General features: G+C 38.2%; 1 long non-coding RNA gene across 1 annotated transcript; it reads right to left on the minus strand.

Moving 5' to 3' along the window:
• Positions 1-663: 663 nt before the first annotated feature.
• Positions 664-5087, minus strand: LOC114082415 (uncharacterized). The gene is made up of 3 exons (XR_011708140.1): positions 4956-5087; positions 1596-1635; positions 664-939 (listed from the first exon to the last, which is right to left on the minus strand). It is a non-coding gene; the product is annotated as an uncharacterized lncRNA (long non-coding RNA).
• Between the last annotated feature and the right edge of the window lie 1866 nt (positions 5088-6953).

Raw genomic sequence — 6953 nt, forward strand, 5'->3', positions numbered from 1 at the left:
CTGTTTTAGAGTTTGAAAAGATCAATTATATACCCACAATCAAAAAGCAATAAAGTAGCCAGTGTGGTAACACATGCCTGTAATCCCATCAGTCCAGGAGTATGTAACAGGAGGATCATGAGTTCAGGGTTAGCCTCAGCAACTTAGTAAGGCCCTAAGCAAGACAGGGAGAACTGTCTGTAAATAAATCATAATAAAGCGCTGAGTAAGAGATGTGGCATAGTGGGTAAGTGCCATAGGTTCAATGCTGGTATGAAAAAAAGAAAGAGAGAAAGAAAGAAAGAAAGAAAGAAAGAAAGAAAGAAAGAAAGAAAGAAAGAAAGAAAGAAAGAAAGAAAGAAGGAAGGAAGGAAGGAAGGAAGGAAGGAAGGAAGGAAGGAAGGAAGGAAGGAAGGAAGGAAAGAAATGAATGACACCTCCAGGCCTATTTCCGCCATGTGGCATACATAAGGGAAACTAAATTGCACATTAATTGTTCATTTTCTCAAAGACTGATGTACATGATACAATCACTTTAATGAATGGATTTTAGTTCAGTTCCATTCAAAGCTAAACATACACTTAACAAGTGATCCAATCATTTCAGTCCTAATTTAGCAAAAAAAAAAAAAAAAAAAAAAAAAAAAAAAGCTCAATATGTCTAATTAGAGATTTGAACGCAAATATTCATAGCAGTTTATTGGTAATAGCTAAAACCTGAAGTTCATTGTAAGTCAATAAAGTGATGCTTCCAAAGGTTTATGCACATAATTGATATCTGATAGTTCTTTTTCTCAGTTGTTTTTCAGTTAAATAGAAAGCCTCTCTTCTCTTTTACATGATAACAGATGTTGTGAAAACTTAGCACAGGCCCTTTCTGGTCCCTGGAGTTTGTCCCAGGAGGACATCAGAGTTTAAAATCAGGTCATTGTTGGAAGACATTTGGAGAGTTCTGTTTTTCTGTAGAGGAAAAAGCAATAGTAAGTTGACAGTCCAGGTAAATGAAATTTTTAAACACGAGATAACAAAACATGAACACATTTAAACCAATCTTTTTTTTTAAACTGTGCTGCAATGAGTTCCAAAGAACAGCCCACATTACTGTGATAAGAACAACTGGAAAACCTATAATGAGAGGTGGACACAAATTAAAACACCTGCACTCCAATTAGATGTCTTATTTCCAAATTAACGGGTCCTAAAAAGGGACAACCAAACAGAGGATTTCTAAATGTTCTTTATGAACTTCTTCCAAACCATCCCAGAGTCCTGCCTCTCCCAACCAATGACCAATCAGGTGAATAAAAAGAGTACAATACATAATAATGGTTGACAATATACCCCTTTGAAACTAGAGAAGAACTCATGTAAATTTTAGAGAGATTCTACTGAGAAACTCCTGTGAATTTAAATAAGAGAAGTAGGTAACAAGTCTTGGGGAAGGGTGTCTGTGGGAGTCAGGGGGGCAACACTGGCAGATGAGAAGTCCTTACCCTTTGTCTCCTCTCTGCATCAAGCTGACCCCACCCTACTGACACCCCATTTAGACCTTCTGTGAGAGGGTAGATAAACTTGGCACCTCTCAGTGGTGCTTTGTACAACTTTATAAAACTCACCTCCAGTGGCTTCAGGCAAAGATCACAGACTCGTTACCTTCTAGAAAAGTAAATATATAATGACATAAATTGAGGTGAACATACTTTATATACAGAGATATGAAAATTGTGTTCTATATGTGTAATAAGGATTGTATTCATTCCACTGTTGTTGTGGATTTAAAAAAACTAAAAATATTTTTTTTTTTTTTTAAGAAACTTCAAATTCACCTTCTGGATAAATTGAAGTGGATTACCTAATGCTAGCTGGATCTAAGAACTAAATTCCAGCAAGACCATGCTCTAAATAGCAGCAAGGCCTTTCCAGTCACAAACAAAAGATATTAAGGTAGCGATCAATAAATATAGGAATATTGGTTCAGCAGGGTCTCCAGCCAAGTACAGAATTGATTTTCTTCTTCTGAAAACAAACTTATTCATAGACACCAGGATGGGAACAGAAGGTTGGATAGCAATTTTTCTCTGTATTTATCACCCATTCCTCTCTTAAACAACTGCTACACTACTGACTTTAAATAAGATGACACTGAATCAACTAAATGTATGACTTAAATGAGGTATTCACTCTTCTCATCTTCCTAGTGAATAGGGAGAATGAGTACTCATCAGTATGGATTTTGTGGGATCATGATGCATGAATAGCTTTGAATATATATTAATATTAATGTCAATATATATTGATAACCACAGAAGTGTACTTTAAGTAGCAGAGATATGTGGTATGAGAATAAAATTATACAATACATTATTGAAAAGGAAAAAAGTTATGAGGACCAAATCAACTAGACTATCAACTTTTGGTTCACATTCTGATGTGAACTCAGCATTGATTATTTTAAAGACATATGAGGTTCTCATAGGTCTATAGAACCTATAGATACAGGTAAGGAGGCCATTTGGGCTCTTTAATTTTCATTAAAATATTTCAATCCTAACTATCTACCCCACAGTATATGGTTCATTCTTAACACTGGGTAAACCTTCCTCCCTGGTAATGTCTTCAACTGCTACCAAACTCATATCAAAAAGTGTCAGCACGATGTCTGAGGTGACAGATAAACAATTACCCTCATCTGATCATTGCACATTGTAGATGTATAAGGAAATGTTGCACCAAACACTTACCTATGTTAAATTAGTGTGGGTCCATTGAAAAACATATACATGTATTTTTAAAACAAAGGACAATATATTTACATGTTATTTAAAGAAAATGAGGGTGAACTATGCCTCTATAAAATGTAGGGTTATCCCCAATTAAGCTCCAGCCATCAACAGTAGCATATGAGACTACAGGGTCTCGGTGTCCAAGTGTGTCTTGTTACAGCTAAAACAATCTTCCTTAGGAAGTACACTTAGAACATGCACTACTGCATGCATATGTGCAGCACTGAGGGTGCTCTCCATTGCCATTCCTCAATCTCTTCTGCATCCTCATGTAACACACATACAATACATATTCCTCAAAAATAACAGCCATGAAAATAGACACATGGACCAACGGTACAGAATAGGAGACTCATAGACAAAATCATTTAGGAATACTCATCTGATCATCTTTGACAAAGGCACCAAAAACACACATGGGAGAAAGGACAGCCTGTTGAAAATGGTGCTTGGCAAATAGGTTATTAATTTAGAGACGAATGAACATAGAATGAAAATACAGAAGAATGAACATGTAAGCATGCAATTGTATCAACAATTTCTGCTGTTATATACAACTAAAATGCACCAAAAACATAGGAAATAAAACAAAAAGTTTAAAATTTAAAAAAAAGCCAGGAAAAGCTTCTGTGAAAAACCAGCTGGAGAGGGAATTATTGATCATTTTCTTTCTACTATGGCCTCCAGGATACAATTTTTTTTTTTTAAGTGCAAAGGCCTTTCAGTTCATCTGTATCCATTCCATCGTGCTCTCTCTGGCAATGTTCCACTCTAGTTGGAATTTTATTTCATTTTTCTTATGCTCACTTCAAATGATTCATGGATGCCTAATGATAATAAATGCAGAAATGGGTTTGCAGGCTCCTGTTTGTATTTTAATACATCTTAAGAAAAATAATGTGTTCCCTAAGAGAACTCCTGAATAATGCCCAAGGCCCTGGAACAAATAAGCCCAATAAACATTTGTTATTATGAATCAGTATTATTTTCTGAAACTGGAGTGAGCATTTACAATTCATATATATTTACAATTTATATTATTAAATATTATACATATATAATACATAATATATTATATATTAATATATAATTAATACATTATGTTAGTATATATTAACTTAGTATATTAATATACATTATATATTAATATATATATTTATTTATAATTCATATAAAATACATGAATATATAATATGCTCTCTTCTTGTACATGCATTTTTTAAAAGCTGATTTATAATCTAGTTTTGGGTCTAAATTTTGTGGGCTATTTGAATGTTTTCAATATTATTTTAATAAGTGTTGTAAATAGTTGGTTAATTTTTAAATTTAACTATCAAAACCAAAATACCCACAGAAAAACTCTAAAAAAGAGCTCAAAAACTCTAGAAAACTATCCAAACTTGGAAGCAAACAATGTCCTGAGAATAAGAAAAATAATTATTTGTCCAATCCTTTTAAAATATTAATGCAAACAAATATTTGCTCCACCAGCAGTAATTCTCATGTTCAGTAAGTTTTCATCCATCAATATTAAATTTCATTATCTTCACATATTTAGCGTCAGGCAAGAGTTTTATCTTAATTGACCTGTGCAGGACTCACACCAGACCTGGAATCAGTTGCACACCCACATAGTTTTCTGAGAAAACCTTCTGAATGGACAGTTTTTATTTCATACTCTCAAATTAAACTGTCAAGGGTACAAAGTCAGTCATCTCATTTGAGCAGTGTGCTCTTTTCTAACAAAGTGTGCTCCCAATACCCACCCACCTTTCCTGTTACACAAACTTGCCCACTTAATAGTAGTTCAAGTGACCAAGGGCTCCAGTCTCAGGACGCATGTGCTCCGAGGCAGAGCATAAAATTGGGGATATAAAGCACAGATATGGAAGTTGAAAGGAGTCAGCATGAACTTCCACACAGGGCCTATAACAACAGCCTCCAGAAGGCCACCAAGCTTCTGTGCTGGTGTGACAAGCCTGATACACTTTTCACAGGTCACCTGGTTTCTTTTCCTTACCTCTTTCTACCTGCCCCTCCCTCCTCAGTGGAGGACTGAATGCCTCCCCTTCCCTTTAGCTCTCTAGGGACAAGATCTGCAGGGAGCCAGGACACTGCCTGCAGCCTCCACAGAGCCCTTCCCAGGATGGAGACAACCCCACGGTGCTAGATGCCCTGAGGTGGAGCACTCACCACAGGTAGGTGCCTGAGAAGGTGCTAGCAGCACAGCTGAGGGCTATGGGCAGCAAGCTGGACCACTAGGAGAGAGCCTGAATGGGACTTCTCTATGTAAGCCTCAGGCTGCCGGGCCAGAATGCCAAGAGCTTCCCAGTCCCTGGAGTCAGGCTAGCCCAGAACAGGGTGGGGACAAGAAGGCAAAAGGCGTGGTGCAGCCTGACAGACTTTGATAACCTCCTGTGCTCAGGGCACCCAATGTCCAGGACCACCAACTTCCCGTGGAGTCATGTCACAGAGAACACTTTCTCTGATCACAAAGGGACAAAACAAAACCCCAGCATCTGGTGCTTTTTCTAAATGAACAGAAGCAATTTATGTCTGGTATCAGTGGGGACTTCCTGGGCTGATGGACACCTCTTGTGGCTCTGCTGCTATCCTTTGCACTGAGTGCTAGAGACGCTGACACCTAGGCTTTTCCTCTCACACTTCACCCATCCCAAGGGCAATAGGCAATTTCTGGTCAATGAGTTTGGGACAAATTAGATGGTTGCCCCAGGGCCAAATACATCAGGAAATGAATCTAAAGGGGGTGGAGGATTAGAATGAAAGTATTCCTGTAGAAGATTTCAATATCTTCACACTGCTGAAATAATTACCTCTCTGCAAGAGTTTGAGACTGTGGAAACCCCAGAAGACAGTGTTGTTCAGGAGAAGGGCTGGTGGCCAGACTCTGTGAGTGAGCACTGTCATTCCAGCATTTACCCCGGCCTCTACCCTCAGAATGTAGTACCTGTATGGAGAAATCCTTCTATCTGCAGTTTACAAAGAAAACCACACAGGTATTATGTTGTTGACTCTGAAAATTATTGTTAATATTTTGTCACATTCAGGAATATTCAGGCATGAATAGAAGAAAAGAAAATGGACAGTACATTAATTTTTAGAAAATTGAAGATACTGTATTGTAAACTTAAAGAGCATGAAGTATATGTTATTCTTTTAGCATTTATTCTGTCAATAATAATAAAGACACTGGGAAGGCTCATATAGAAATACGTTTCATGAGATGGAAGCCTCGGCCCTCGCTCGGCGCTCGCTCAGCGCAAATGGAAGATGGTGCAGAACAGAGGCTTTGCTTATGGACCGAGCTCTGGACAAAGCACAAGGTCTCCCCAGCACCCCCCACCTCACCAAACACCCTATGTGAGTAACAGATGGAATCCATCTTGGAAAACCTTACTCACCATCTATCGGTGGGCGTGGCTACCAGCGCCGTTCTGCGGCTGATCAGGTACCCAGTTTCCAACTCCCCCACTCCCAGTTGTGAAAACTCAAATTTTTTCCCATAAGCTTTTGGAGGGCATGGCTATTAACGCGGAACAGCAAATGTACAGGCACCTGGTTTCCAACTCAGAGACTAAGAGTAGGGAGGCTCCAGGTAGAAATTCAAGCCCTCCCACACTGGCTACCTCCACCACCCTGAACGCAGAGACTCAAGCCAGGAATAGACAACTCCACCTACTGGAAGAAAATAAAACAGAGTTTTGAGACTTTTTTTGTCTTCTTTTCTCGCTCTTCTCATCCAATCTCCTCTACCCTTCCCCCTCTGGCCCTGAATCCAAGAACTTTGCATGAAATTGGACTTTAAGAACTGAATCACCAGAATAATATAATATAGAGGAATTGTATAGACCCCACCTCACCCCACCCCTTTATTATTTTTCTTTTCTTTCTCCCTCTCTTTCTTTCTTTCCTCGTTATTTTTTTCTCTTTTCTTCTTTTTTTCCTTCTTTTTTCTTCCTCTCTCTATCCCACTTTCAACCTTGTAACTTTTACTATTTATACGTAGGGTAATTTTCTAAATACAGATAAGGAATGTATAATTCTTCAGTAAATTACCCCTGTCTATTCATTAGAGTTCTCCTCACCATGCACAAAAGTTAACTCAAAATGGATCAAGGTTCCAGGAATCAAACCAGAGACTCTGTGTCTAATAGTAGAAAAAGTAGGCCC

The sequence above is a fragment of the Marmota flaviventris genome, chromosome 7 (genome assembly GCF_047511675.1).
Source record: "Marmota flaviventris isolate mMarFla1 chromosome 7, mMarFla1.hap1, whole genome shotgun sequence".
NCBI classification, from domain to species: domain Eukaryota; kingdom Metazoa; phylum Chordata; class Mammalia; order Rodentia; family Sciuridae; genus Marmota; species Marmota flaviventris.